Genomic DNA, 14,244 nt, shown 5'->3' on the forward strand with positions numbered 1-14,244 from the left:
AAGTGGGTAGAGCGCTCGCCTTGAGCTGAAGAGCTGAGGGACAGCACCCAAGCCCAGAGTTCAAGCATGACTGACAAAAAAAAAAAAAAAAAAAAAAAAAAACAAGCCACTGGAAAATGGCATTTAAGGCTGTGATCTGAGGATCACAGGTCAAATCTAGCCCTGGCAGGAAGATTCTTATCTCTAAGAAAACCAAATGTGAAGTCGTGGCTCAAAGTGGCAGAGTGCTAGCCTTCAGTGAAAAGCTTAGGGACAGTGCCCAAGCCCTGAGTTCAAGCCCCATGATAGACCAAAAAAAAAAAAAAAAAAAAGATGGCCAGGTGCTGGTGACTCATGCCTGTAATCCTAGCTACTCAGGAGGCTGAGTAGCCAAAGCCAGCCAGAGCAGGAAAGCCCATGAGACTCTTATCTCCAATTAACCACCAGAAAAAAAAAAAGAAGTGACCTTGTGGTTCAAGTGGTAGAGTGCTTGCCTTAAGCTGAAGAGCTGAGGGTCAGCGTCCAAGCCCAGAATTCAAGCCCCATGACTGACAAAAAAAGAAAAAAAAAAAAAAAAAGCATGACATGAAAATAAAACATGTTGTGTTGGGTAGAAAATAGAACAGGAGTAGAGGGGCAATGGAGAAGTAATTTAATTGTATGTTTGAAAACAAAACAATGAAACCTGGGTTTTATTAGGTAACCACTCTACTGCTGAGCTACATTCCTAGCCAAAAAAAATGTTTAATATATAAAAATATTTTTAGGTGGGGCTGGGAAGGTGGCTCAGTGGTAGAGCGCTTGCCTTGCATGCCTGAGGTCCTGGGTTCCATTCCACAGCACCACATAAGCAAAAAGAAAAAAGCGGGAAGTGGTACTGTGGCTCAAATGGTAGAGCACTAGCCTTGAGCTGAAGAGCTGAGGGACAGCGCCCAGGCCCAGAGTTCAGGCCCCACGACCGGACCAAAAAAAAAAAAAATTTTTTTTTTAGGGCTGGGAAGGTAGGTCAGTGGTAGAGTGCTTGCCCCACATGCAGGAGGCCCTTGGTTCGATTCCTCAGCACCACATAAACAGAAAAGGCCAGAAGTGGCACTGTGGTTCAAGTGGTAACGTGCTATCCTTGAGCTGAAGAGTGCCCAGGACCAGAGTTCAAGCCCCATGACTGGCAAAAAAAAAAAAATATATATATATATATATTTTTTATGTATATATATATATATATATTAGTATATATATTTTATATATATATCATATATATATATTTTTAGTACCTTTTTTGGGTACTAGGATTTAAATTGAGCCTTATGCTTGCTCAGCTTTGCTTATTGCACTACAGTTGTTACCATTTCAGCCATGCCTCCAATCTGGCTTTTTGCAGGTTATTTTGGAAGTAGAGTCTTATGGGCCTTTCTGCCTGGCCGCAAACCACCATCATCTGGATCTTAAGCTCCCAAACAGTTAAGAGTTACAGGTATGAGTCACTTGCGTGATTTTTTTTTTTTTTTTTAGGAGTATTGTTCACTGAAAGTGGCACTCAAATGTAAGGTGAACAAAGGAAGCAAAGGTACAAAAGAACCAGAACTAGCTGAATTTTTGACAAGATTCCTTAGGCCAATATGATGGCCTTAAATGCCATAAGCCTGAGAGTTAGCATCTAAGTAACAAACATGCTGGCATTTTAAAAGTCAAAGATCTAAAAATTCACCACTAAGATTACAAAGTCAATAAATAGCTTGTTACACATACTTTTGTTGTTGTTGTTGTTGGTCGTGGGGCTTGAACTCTAGACCTGGGCGCTGTCCCTAAGCTCTTCAGCTCAAGGCTAGTGCTCCACCACTTGAGCCACAGTGCCACTTCCGGTTTTCTGATGAGTCTCATGGACTTTCTTGCCCTTGGTGGCTTTGAACCATGATCCTCAGATTTCAGCCTCCTGGGTAGCTAGGATTATAAGCGTCATTACACATATTTTTGACTTATAAACTGCACAAAATCCCAGGAATTCAGAATTGTCCTCTAAAGTCTTAAGAGAGCTTATTGCTATTATATCCATAACTAGTCAAGTATTTGCATTACCAATTTCTACCCTTTTTTAACAACCCTGAAAAGGTAGTTTAACTTTAGCTTTTTTTTTTCTTCCAACTTTTTTTTTTTGGTCAGTTGTGGGACTTTAACTCTGGGCCTGGGCTCTGTCCCTGAGCTCTTCAGATCAAAGCAAGCGCTCTACGACTTGAGCCACTGAGCCACTTCCAGTTTTCTAGTTGTTTATTGGAGATAAAGAGTCTCCCAGAGGGCTGGGAAGGTGGCTCAGTGGTAGAGAGCTTGCCTTGCATGCCTGAGGCCCTGGGTTCGATTCCTCAGCACCACATAAGCAAAATGAAAAAAGCCGGAAGTGGCGCTATGGCTCAAGTGGTAGAACGCTAGCCTTGAGCTGAAGAGCTGAGGGACAGCGCCCAGGCCCAGAGTTCAGGCCCCACGACCGGACCCAAAAAAAAAAAGAGTCTCCCAGACTTTTCTGCCTGGACTGGCTTTGAACCATGATCCTCAGAGCTCAGCCTTCTGCGTAGTTAGGATTACAGCTCTGTTATGAGGTTCTTAACGCCTACTTTTGCAATTCATTCCACATATCATCTTTAAACTATTACTATATATAAAAAAAAATCAGCCAAATGTGAAAAGTAAATCTGTCAAGAAAATAGCTAAATTAATCCCCAAAATTTGTGCTCCTAGCTGACACCTTATTTATACACTTTTTCCTCTCATGTCTTCCCATTCACAATACAGACAATGCACACAGCCTGGGATGAAGTGTACATGGTAGGTATACTCTGCCTTTCTATACAATCAGTGTAAGAAAACAGCCTATGGTAAACATCAAGAGGCCTTATACCCCATCTTGTTTCTAAAAAAGCAGAAACAATGTGCTCTTTAGTCACAATCAAACATAGGTTTCACACAAAAGTCACAAATAGGATTGGGCATGGTAGTTCATACCTATAATCCCAGCACCTGACAGGCTAAGGCAGGAGGAGGATCATGAGTTCAAGGCCAGTGTCTTAAAAATAAACCCTCTGATAAGATTAAAGCTCTGTTATAATCAGACATGGAATTTTACTCATCTATTGGAAGAAAACTATGTCATGTGCAGGGGAATGAACATAGAAGAAAATGTTAACTGAAGTCAGGCTCCTAAAGACAAATGGTTCGTGTGTTTTCTCATGTGGAAGCTAGATCTAAAATACAAACATACATTATAATAGTGGGCTTTATGCATATACACACACACTGCTGAGGATCATATTCTTAGAAGAGGAATCCAAAAGTGTATATACTTCCTCTGAACTATATAATGAACTGTTCATCAAAATGAATACCAGGAGCTGGGCACTGATGGCTCACACCTGTAATCCTAGCTATTCAGATCTGAAGTCAGCTTGGGCAGGAAAGTCGGTGAGACTATCTCCAATTAACTACCCAAGAGCTTAAAGCGTAGCTGTGGCCAAGTGGTAGAGTGCTATCCTTAAGCCCAGTGACCAAGGTCTTAAATTCAAGCCCCAGAACCAGTATGTGTGCACATGCACACACGCACGCGCGGGTGGAGGGACAATGGGCACATGAATGGAGGAAGAGTGAGTAAAATGCAGTCATTGTATTCAACGTACATTCTGTAAAAAATGAACTACATAACTTAAGGGTAGGGCTAGGAGAGGGAATGAGGAGAACAATGGAAGGGATGACAGTGATCAAAATGTACTGTATTTATAATCTGACTTATGAAATTGTAACCTCTTTGTACAACTACTTAATAAAATTATATATCTCTGGAGAGTAGGGCATCAGTGGCTCATGCCAGTGATCTTAGCTACTTAGGAAGCTGAGCCTAAAGGACTAAGTTCAGAGACATTTAAAACAAGAAAGTCCATGATACTCTTATCTCCATTTAGCTACCCCCCAAAAAAGCCAGTAGGAAGAATGACTGGCCCTGACTGAGCACAAGCCCCAGAACCAGTAGCCCGCTCCCCAAAAAAAGTCAGGAGAGGACTCAAAGATACAGGGTAAAATATTTAAATGCTCAAATATTAAACTGTTTTAAATGTTTAACAAGATACTATCCATGCTGGGCACTGGTAGCTCATGCCGTAATCCTAGCTAGAGGCTGAGATCTGAGGATCACGGCTCAAAGCTAGCCCGCCCGGCAGGAAAGTCCATGAGACTCTTAGCTCCAATAAATGACTAGAAAACCGGAAGTGGCACTGTGACTCAAGTAGTAGAGCGCTCACCTTAAGCTGAAGAGCGCAGGGACAGCGCCCAAGCCCAGAGTTCAAGCCCCGTGACCAACAACAACAAAAAGATACTATCCTGCTATTTTGGGAATACCTTAGTTTACCTTCTGAAAAGCAAAATACAAATTTCAGTTATCAAATACATAAAATTCTGTAAGGAATAGCATGTTGCCATTCTACCTTGACAAAAGTTCTCACAAATATACAGGGCTTATTTCATTTTAAAAATTATTGACAGGAACTGAAAAAAAATGACAGGGCTCATACAATTCAAACACCTCAAGAATATGAGATGCAACACATTATCAAAAATACATTGTAAAGAGATAACAAACTAATATCAAACTACTAAGTACGGGGGGTAGGGGGAGGCTGGGAAGGGATGGGAAGGGGAAACAAAGGAGGAGGCTACAATGCTTGATAAGAAATGTACTCATTGGGGCTGGGAAGGTGGCCCAGTGGTAGAGCGCTTGCCTTGTATGCATGAGGAGGCCCTGGGTTCGATTCCTCAGCACCACATAAGCAAAAAGAAAAAAGCCGGAAGTGGCCCTGTGGCTCCAGTGGTAGAGCGCTAGCTTGAGCTGAAGAGCTGAGGGACAGCGCCCAGGCCCGGAGTTCAGGCCCCACGACCGGACCCAAAAAAAAAAAAAAAAAAAAAAAAAAGTACTCATTATCTTGCCCATGTAATTGTAACCCCTCTGTACAGTATTTTCACAATAAAAAATAAAAAATAAAAAAAACAAAAAACTACTAAGTATGACAAGCACTAATGGTTCAAACTATAATCCAAGCTACTCAAAAGGCTGAGATCTAAGAATAGTGGTTAGAAGCCAGCCTAGGCAGAAAGTCTGTGAGACTTATATCTCTACTAAAAAGCTGGAAATGGAGATGTGGCTCAAATGGCACAAAGCTGGAAGTAGTGCTGTGGGTTAAATGGTAGAGTGCTAGCCTTGAGCAAAAAGTAGCTCAGGGACAGTGCCCAGGCCCTAAGTTCAAGCCCCAGAACCGGCAAAAAAAAAAAAAAAAAAACACAACTACCACCACCACCACAAACATCAACAACAAAAACCCATGTTTCTATATCCTGAAATTTGTATTTTAAATGATCGGAGGCATTATGCCTGGCTAATTGGAGGTAAGACTTTTCTGCCCAGGTTGACGTCCAACCTCGATCCTCTAGCTCTTCTTGAGTAGCTAGTATTACTGATATGAGCCATTGATGTATGGCTTATTCTGATGTTTCAAACTGAAATCATGGGCTAGGAAGGTAGCTCAGTAGTAGAGTGCTTGCCTTGCATGCATGAGGCCCTGGGTTTGATTCCTCAGCACCACATAAGCAGAAAAAGCTGGAAGTGGCGCTGTGGCTCAAGTGGTAAGCACTAACCTTGAGCTGAAGAGCTGAGGGACAGTGCCCAGACCCAGAGTTCAGGCCCCATGACCGGCAAAAAAAGAAAAAAATCATATTAAGTGAAGTAAGCCAGACCCAAAGACCCATGGTTTCCCTCATTTGCAATAACTAGTATGTATACATCCAGGATAATTTTATCAGATGAGCAGAAAAAGCTCAAAAGCTATGTACATATGACCATATAAGAAGATGCTAAGTGAGCCGGGCGCCAGTGGCTCACGCCTGTAATCCTAGCTACTCAGGAGGCTGAGATCTGAGAATCGTGGTTCAAAGCCAGCCAGGGCAGGAAAGACCGTGAGACTCCTATCTCCAATAAACCACTAGAAAACCGGAAGTGGCGCTGTAGCTCAAGTGGTAGAGCGCTCGCCTTGAGCTGAAGAGCTGAGGGACAGCGCCCACGCCCAGAGTTCAAGCCCCATGACCGACAAAAAAAAAAAAAGAAGATGCTAAGTGAAAGAACCCCAAGATATGAACATAAGAGGCCTTTCCTTGTTGTTGTTGTTTTAAATGTACTATGTGACTTTTTTTTGTTTCCTTTCTATGTTCTTCCCCCTATGGTATATCTCCTGCTGTCACTGTACTTGATTTTGGTACCCTGCATCTTGTATATATTTGTCTATTTGTGGAGGGTAAGGGGAATAACAAAACTCTGAAATAAGGACACAGGATGACCCATTGCAACAATGATACCCACAAGACAGTATACTAGAATTCAACTTTACAACTTTGTGGGGATGAGGGGAGAGTAAGGGAGGTGGGGGAGGGAAGGGATAGTGGGAGAACAACAAGGGAAGGGGTAACAATGCCCGACAAGATATGTCCTCATTCCCTTACTCATGTAACTGTAACCCCTCTGTACAGCATCTTTACAATAAACTTAAAAAAAAAAAAAAGTCTCAGGGCTGGGAAGGTGGCTAAGTGGAAGAGTAGCTTGCCTTGTATGCATGAGGCCCTGGGTTCGGTTCCTCAGCACCACATAAGCAAAAAAAAAAAGTAAAAAAAAGTCTCACAGACTTTCCTGTCCAGGCTGGCTTGGACCCATGATCCTCAGACCTCAGCCTCCTGAGTAGCTAGGATTACAGGCATGAGCTTCCAGTTCCCTGCTTACTGTAACGCTTCTAGTCATAAAAATACCTAAATTAACTGAGACATTAGGCTATGTTTTAAGTCTAGTTCTCAAACAACAAACTGACTACTAATACTAAAACTGATTTTATAAGTAACAGATGAAAAACGGTTTCCTTATTTTAGCCGTGGTTTCTTGTTCTTTCTAATAATAATATAAATAAAGTTTCCAGCGGGTGCTGGTGACTCAAGCCTACAATCCTAGCTACTTAGGAGGCTGAGATCTGAGGATCACCATTCAAAACCAACCCCCCCCCATGCAGAAGGAAAATCTAATTAATCACCAATTAATCATCAGAAAACCAGAAGAGGCACTATGGCTCTAAGTGATAGAGTGCTAGCCTTGAGCAAAGAGCTCAGTTCAAGCCCCACAAATGACCTCCCCACAGGCTCCACCCCGCCCCACTGCAAAAAAAGCATACAAATCATATATATTTTCTAGTTCTATTTAAAAGACAATTCCAAATTCTAAATTCAATTAAGCAAACAGAATATCATATATTTCTGTCGATTAAGACTTACTGTAAGGGGCTGGGAAGATGGCACAGTGGTGGAGCGCTTGCCTTGCATGCCTGAGGCCCTGGGTTCGATTCCTCAGCACCACATAAGCAAAAAGAAAAAAGCCGGAAGTGGCGCTGTGGCTCAAGTGGTAGAGTGCTAGCCTTAAGCTGAAGAGCTGAGGGACAGCGCCCAGGCCCAGAGTTCAGGCCCCACGACCGGACCCAAAAACAAACAAACAAACAAAAAGACTTACTGTAAGGGCTGGGAATGTGGCTTAGTGGTAGAGTGCTTGCCTTGTACGCATGAGGCCTGGGTTCGATTCCTCAGCACCACATAAGAAGAAAGAGCTGGAAGTGGTGCTGTGGCTCAAGTGATAGAGTGCTAGCCTTGAGCTGAAGAGCTGAGGGACAGCGCCCAAGCCCAGAGTTCAGGCCCCACAACTGACAAAAAAAAAAAGGGGGTGGGGGGAGACTGGAATGTATGCAGCTCTGAGCAAAGAAAGCTGACCAAGAGCTTAAGGCCCTGTGTTTAAGCACCACTAAGGTCACAAGACACACACACACACACACACACACACACACACACACACACACACACACACACACACACACACACACACACACACACACACACACACACACACACACACACACACACACACACACACACACACACACACACACACACACACACACACACACACACACACACACACACACACACACACACACACAGTTTTTGTTTAGGCGCTAGGAATCTCACAAACACTCTACCACTGAGCTGCATCCCCAGCTTAGACATGGCATTTCATCATTAGTCATTCTTTCAGTTACAAGGTGCAAAAGGAGCAAAAGGAGTAAGCTCTCCTAGATAGGGGCACTCCCTTTTACCTTATTGAAGGGAACACTGTGGGATACTGGATGATGGAGAGTCCTAGAGTTTCTTCCCTGAGTTCTCTTGAGAATATAAAATTTTAGTCTACACTTTCAAAACAAAAAACAGTGAATGTACAAAACTAAACTATGTGCCAAGTTCTACTGTGTCTGATTCATTGACACAGTTATGGTAAAGTTAGGTCATGCTTGCTGTTTTTCCATTCAGAGTATACATATCAAAGTTGTAAGCTGCTATATATTTTCAGCGTAAGTTCAAGTTTTATATGTAACAGCTAAACAGCACAAAGTAAAATGGACCAAGTATATTTTTCAAACTCTTAGAGAAAAAGATTTGGCTTTGTGATTACTTTTAATTAAACTTGAATATAAGATAATATAAAGTATATGGAAATAACTTCTCTCCAAAGATTTATTTGTATGTATGATTAGAAGTACTTGTCTGTCAGTGAATTTGACTGTCTTGCTTAACTCCTAGGAATCAAAGTGGCAGATAAAGGTGCTGAGGGTATAGTTCAGTAGTAGAGCAAAGGCTTGGTATATTCAAGGCTCTGGGTTAGAACCCATATATGTTTTCAAGTATACAGACTTACATGTATGAAAATGAAATTAGACAGGGTACTGGTAGCTTACACCTTTAATCCTAGCTACTTAGAAGGCTGAGATCTAGGGATTGATGTTCAAGGTCAGCCCAGGCAGGGAAGTCCCTGAGACTCTTATCTTCAAACCAGAAAATCAGAAGTAGAGCTGTGGCTCAAAGTGGTAGAGCACTAGCCTTGAACAAAAGAATTTAGGGACAGTGCCCAGGCTCTGAGTTCAAGCCCCATTAGAAAGAAAAGAAACGAAAAAAGAAAAGAAAGAAATCGAGTGAGGAAAGAAGCGAGGAAAAAGCAAGGAAAGGAAGGAAATGAAATCAGTATGTATGAACTACCAGTACAGTACTCCTAATACAGCATGATAGGTACAAATGTAAGTAAATCTCAAATAGGAGAAAAATCACATTAATTACTCAGAGAGAGAAAGATATGATTACACCCAAGTAGCTGAGGAGCAGGTGGGTTATGAGTTTAAGGTCGGCTTAGACTACACATACTACAAATACACACTTAAAAAAAAAAGCCAGGGCTGGGAAGGTGGCTCAGTGGTAGAGTGCTTGCCTTGCAAGCATGAGGCCCTGGGTTCGATTCCTCAGCACCACATAAGCAAAAAGAAAAAAGCTGGAAGTGGCGCTGTGGCTCATGAGCTAGAGTGTTAGCCTTGAGCTGAAGAGCTGAGGGACAGTGCCCAGGCCCAGAGTTCAGGCCCCACTACTGGACCCAAAAAAAAAAAAAAAAAGCCAGGTGCCAGTGGCTTACACCTATACTCAAGAGACTGATACCTGAGGATCATAGTTTGTAGCCAGTCTGGGCAGGAAAGTCCTTGACTCTTATCTCTAATGAACTACTAAAAAGAGGGAGATAAAAAGAGGGAGAATTAGAGCTGACTCAAGTGGGAGAGCACTAGCCTTGAACTGGGACAGTACCCAGACCCCAAGTTCAAGCCCCAGGACCAGGAAAAACAAAAAGCCAGATTTTTTTTTTAACAGCCTGGGGCTTGAACTCAGAGACTAGGCACTGTCTCTGAACTTCTTTTGCTCAAGGCCAGTGCTCTACCACTTGAGCCACAGCGCAACTTACAGTCTTTTCTGTTTATGCAGTATACTAAGGAATCGAAATTGGGGCCTCATGCATGCTAGGCAAACACTCTACCACTAAGCCACATTCCCAGCCACAGCTTCCTATTTGTGTGTATGTGTGAGAGAGAGAGAGACAGAGACAGAGAGACAGAGACAGAGAGAGACAGAGAGAGAGAAACAGAGACAGAGAGACATACATAGAAACAGAGAGAGAGAAGTTCTTACTATATAGTTGAGATTGGCTTAGAACTGTGCCTTTACCTCCTGAGTTCTGGGATTACAAGTATGTGCTACCACATCTAGAGAAACAAATATTCAAATACTTATTACCAAAAACTTTTTTCAGCTTCAGAAAAGGATAGCTTAATTTTTAAAATCCAGTTCTGCTGAGCTACTGTTGGTTTTTGTTGCCAGTCCTAGGGCTTGATCTCAGGGCCTAGACAATGTCTCTGAGCTTTTGCTCAAGGCTAGCACTCTAATACTTCTGCCAAGTTGTTTTTTTTTTTTTTTTTTGCCAGTCATGGGGCCTGAACTCTGGGCCTGGGCGCTGTCCCTCAGCTCTTCAGCTCAAGGCTAGCGCTCTACCACTGGAGCCACAGCACCACTTCCGGCTTTTTCTGTTTATGTGGTGCTGAGGAATCGAACCCAGGGCCTCATGCTTACAAGTCATGCACTCTACCGCTGAGCTACCTTCCCAGCCCCTCTTTTTTTTTTAATAAAACTTTTGGGGGGCTGGAAAGGTGGCTCAGTGGTAGAGCGCTTGCCTTGCATGCATGAGGCCCTGGGTTCCATTCCTCAGCACCACATAAGCAAAAAGAAAAAAGCTGGAAGTGGCACTGTGGCTCAAGTGGTAGAGTGCTAGCCTTGAGCTGAAGAGTTGAGGGACAGCGCCCAGGCCCAGAGTTCAGGCCCCATGACCGGACCCAAAAAAAAAATAAAACTTTTGGTTTATTTTTTATTTTTGAAAAATAAAATTTTTGGTTTCTTTATTTTTTAATTTTATTTTATTGTAAAGATGCTATACAGAGGGGTTACAGTTACATGAGTAAGGTAATGAGTACATTTTTTTTTTTGTCGGTCGTGGGGCTTGAACTCTGGGCCTGGGCGCTGTCCCTCAGCTCTTCAGCTCAAGGCGAGCACTCTACCACTTGAGATACAGTGCCACTTCCGGTTTTCTGGTGGTTTATTGGAGATAGGAGTCTCACGGTCTCTCCTGCCCGGGCTGGCTTTGAACCGAGATCCTCAGATCTCAGCCTCCTGAGTAGCTAGGATTACAGGCGTGAGCCACCAGCGCCCGGCATGAATACATTTCTTGTGGAACACTGTTACTCCTTCGTTTTTTCCCTGCTGTTGATTTCTTTTACCTGACTTAAATTTCTGTGAAAAGCGAAGTCCTGTGCAAATACTTGCAAAGTGTAATAAAACCTCACTAGAAGTATTAGAGAGCCAGGAGCCAATGACTTACACCTATAATCCATACTCAGAATCCAGAATCCACAACTGACAAAAAAAAAAAAAATAACAAAATGACAGAGCACTAGCCTTGAGCAAAAGAAGCTCAAGGACAGCACCCCAACCCAGAGTTCAAACCACAGGAACAGCACCAAAAAAAGAAAAGAAAAACAAAAAGAAGTACTAAAAAAAAACACGCTAAAAGAAAAATATCAATTTTTTAACAAAAAACCTTTAAAGAAAAGTCTTAGCTGGGCAACAGTGGCTCCCACAGGTAATCCTACTCAGGAGGTTGAGATCTGATCTCACAGTCTCAGTTTGAAGCTAACCCAGACCAGTAACTCCATGAGACTATTACCTCCAATTAATCACAAAAAGCCAGAAGTGAAGCTGTTGCTCAAGTAGTAGAGCACTAGCCCTGAGGGAAAAAAAAAAACAACAACAACAACAAAACTCAGGGACTGCGTCCAAGACCTGAGTTCAAGCTCTAAGACTGGCACACACATGCCGGGCGCTGGTGGCTCATGCCTGTAATCCTAGCTACTCAGGAGGCTGAGATCTGAGGATCACGGTTCAAAGCCAGCCCGGGCAGGAGAGACCGTGAGACTCCTATCTCCAATAAACCACCAGAAAACCGGAAGTGGCACTGTAGCTCAAGTGGTAGAGCGCTCGCCTTGAGCTGAAGAGCTGAGGGACAGCGCCCAGGCCCAGAGTTCAAATCCCACGACCGACCCAAAAAAAAAAGACTGGCACACACACAAAAAGTCTTATTGGCAAATTAGAAGATAAGTTATTTATGAATTCCTAAAAGGCCACGTCAAAGTATTATAAAGTAAAATTTTATTTTGCAAATTTCAAAAGGGAAAGAGAGAATATAAAACCAGCTTTAACAAAGTTAAACTAGGAATCAGGGCTTTAGGAGCATATTTTCAATGGGATTTCTTTAAAACTGCAATAACAGCTTAATGTTAGTTGTACTTGGGTATCAAATAAGACTATCATCAATAAGTTACATTCAAGCTATATATTAAACTTAAGACTGGGGATGGTAGCCTACATCTGTAAAACCAACACTTGGGAAGCTGAGATAGGCAAGATTTCAAGGCCTGTCTCAAAACAAAAAAATAAACATATATTTAACATATGATCCAATTATTTCTCTTTACCCAGTTATTTCAGCTTAACTCAAACATCATCAATATCTAGAGACTAATTCATAACTGGGTACAGTGATTCACACTTATACTTTCTGCCACTTGGGAGAGATCCAGACAATTGAAGTTTAAGGCCAACCTGAGCAAAAAGTTTACAAGATACTATTTCAAAAAATAAGCCGAAGTGGTATTGTGGTTCAAGAGGTGGAGCGCTTGCCTTGAGCTGAAGAGTGCTCGCCTTGAGCTGAAGAGTGCAGAGACAGTGCCCAGGCCCAGAGTTCAAGCCCCATGACCAACAAAATAATAATAATAATAATAATAATATTTCCTCTTCTTTATGGGGCTGGGAAGGTGGCTCAGGGGTAGAGTGCTTGCCTTGCATGCATGAGGCCCTAGGTTCTATACCTCAGTACCACATAAATACCATAAGCAGAAAAAGCTGTAAGTAGGGTTGAGGCTCAAGTGGTAGAGCAAAAAAATTTAAGGGTCAGTGCCCCAACCCTGCGTTCAAGCCCCAGTATCCCAGTACTAATACACATACACACAGACACACGCGCATACACACATAAAACCAGCTTTTGGGGAATATGAATGTGTTCTGTATCTTGATAATGGTGGCAGACTTCATGCATGATTGTGCAGTAACATTAGAACTTACAAATGTAGGGCTGGGAAGGTGGCTTAGTGGTAGAGTGCTTGCCTAGCATGCATGAAGCCCTGGGTTCCATTCCTCAGTACCACATAAACAGAAAAAGCCAGAAATGGCACTGTTACTCAAGTAGTAGAGTGCTTGCCTTGAGCAAAAGAAGAAGAGGGAGGGGAGGGAAGGGAAGGGGAGGGGAGGGAAGACAAGGGCAGGAGTGAGGGAAGGATTCAAAATACTAATTCTATGGTATTTTGCAGTCAGTCACATCTACGGACTTACAAATGTGACATATTTCACCTACCAACTAATAGTGGGCTCTCTGACAAGTACAAAAGTATGCCTAATTTGAGGCCCACCATTATCAAACAAAAATGCATGAATATTTTTTTAAAAATCAGAGCTCATTTTTTTGGGGGGGGGGTCCAGTCGTGGGGACTGAACTCTGGGCCTGGGCGCTGTCCCTCAGCTCTTCAGCTCAAGTCTAGCTCTTTACCACTTGAGCCACAGAACCACTTCCAGCTTTTTTCTTTTTGCTTACTTGGTGCTGAGGAATCGAACCCAGGGCCTCAGGCATGCAAGGCAAGCACTCTACCACTGAGCCACCTTCCCAACCCGAGAGCATTTTTTAAATTTTTTTTTTTTTTTGGGTCCAGTCGTGGGGCCTGAACTTTGGGCCTGAATGCTGACCCTCAGCTCTTCAGCTCAAGGCTAGCACTCTACCACTTGACCCACAGCACCACTTCTGGCTTTTTTCTTTTTGCTTATATGGTGCTGAGGAATCGAACCCAGGGCCTCATGCATGCAAGGCAAGTGCTCTACCACTGAGCCACTTTCCCAGCCCCTCGAGAGCATTTTTTAACCACTACGCCAGACTGTTTCAGGGTCAAAATGATACTAAAACACAATACAGCCTAACACAATGACAGCACAACAATACAAAATGACAGTTAAGTATACCATAACATCTTTTTTTCCAGTGCTAGGGATCTAACACAGAGTTTTGGAACATGCTGTAAGGATTCATTCAATGACTAGTCCTTGTAATCTGCACATACCCCATATATGTATTTTTTTATTAAATTTTTTTTTTGTACTGGTCCCAGGACAAGTTTTTCTGTGTGTCAGTCCTGG

General features: G+C 42.7%; 1 protein-coding gene and 1 non-coding gene across 2 annotated transcripts in view; both read right to left on the bottom strand.

Annotated features, from left to right (window-relative positions):
- Ube2h (ubiquitin conjugating enzyme E2 H) overlaps positions 1-14,244 on the bottom strand; it is a 98,428-nt gene that overhangs the window by 73,922 nt on the left and 10,262 nt on the right. The gene's annotated exons all lie outside the window — the stretch shown is intronic.
- On the bottom strand, positions 2,736-2,860 carry LOC138810266 (small nucleolar RNA SNORA51). The gene has a single exon (XR_011367073.1). It is a non-coding gene; the product is annotated as a small nucleolar RNA SNORA51 (small nucleolar RNA).

Source organism: Dipodomys merriami, unplaced genomic scaffold (genome assembly GCF_024711535.1).
Source record: "Dipodomys merriami isolate MVZ:Mamm:240054 unplaced genomic scaffold, mDipMer1.0.p SCAF_5, whole genome shotgun sequence".
In the NCBI taxonomy this organism is placed as follows: Eukaryota; Metazoa; Chordata; class Mammalia; order Rodentia; family Heteromyidae; genus Dipodomys; species Dipodomys merriami.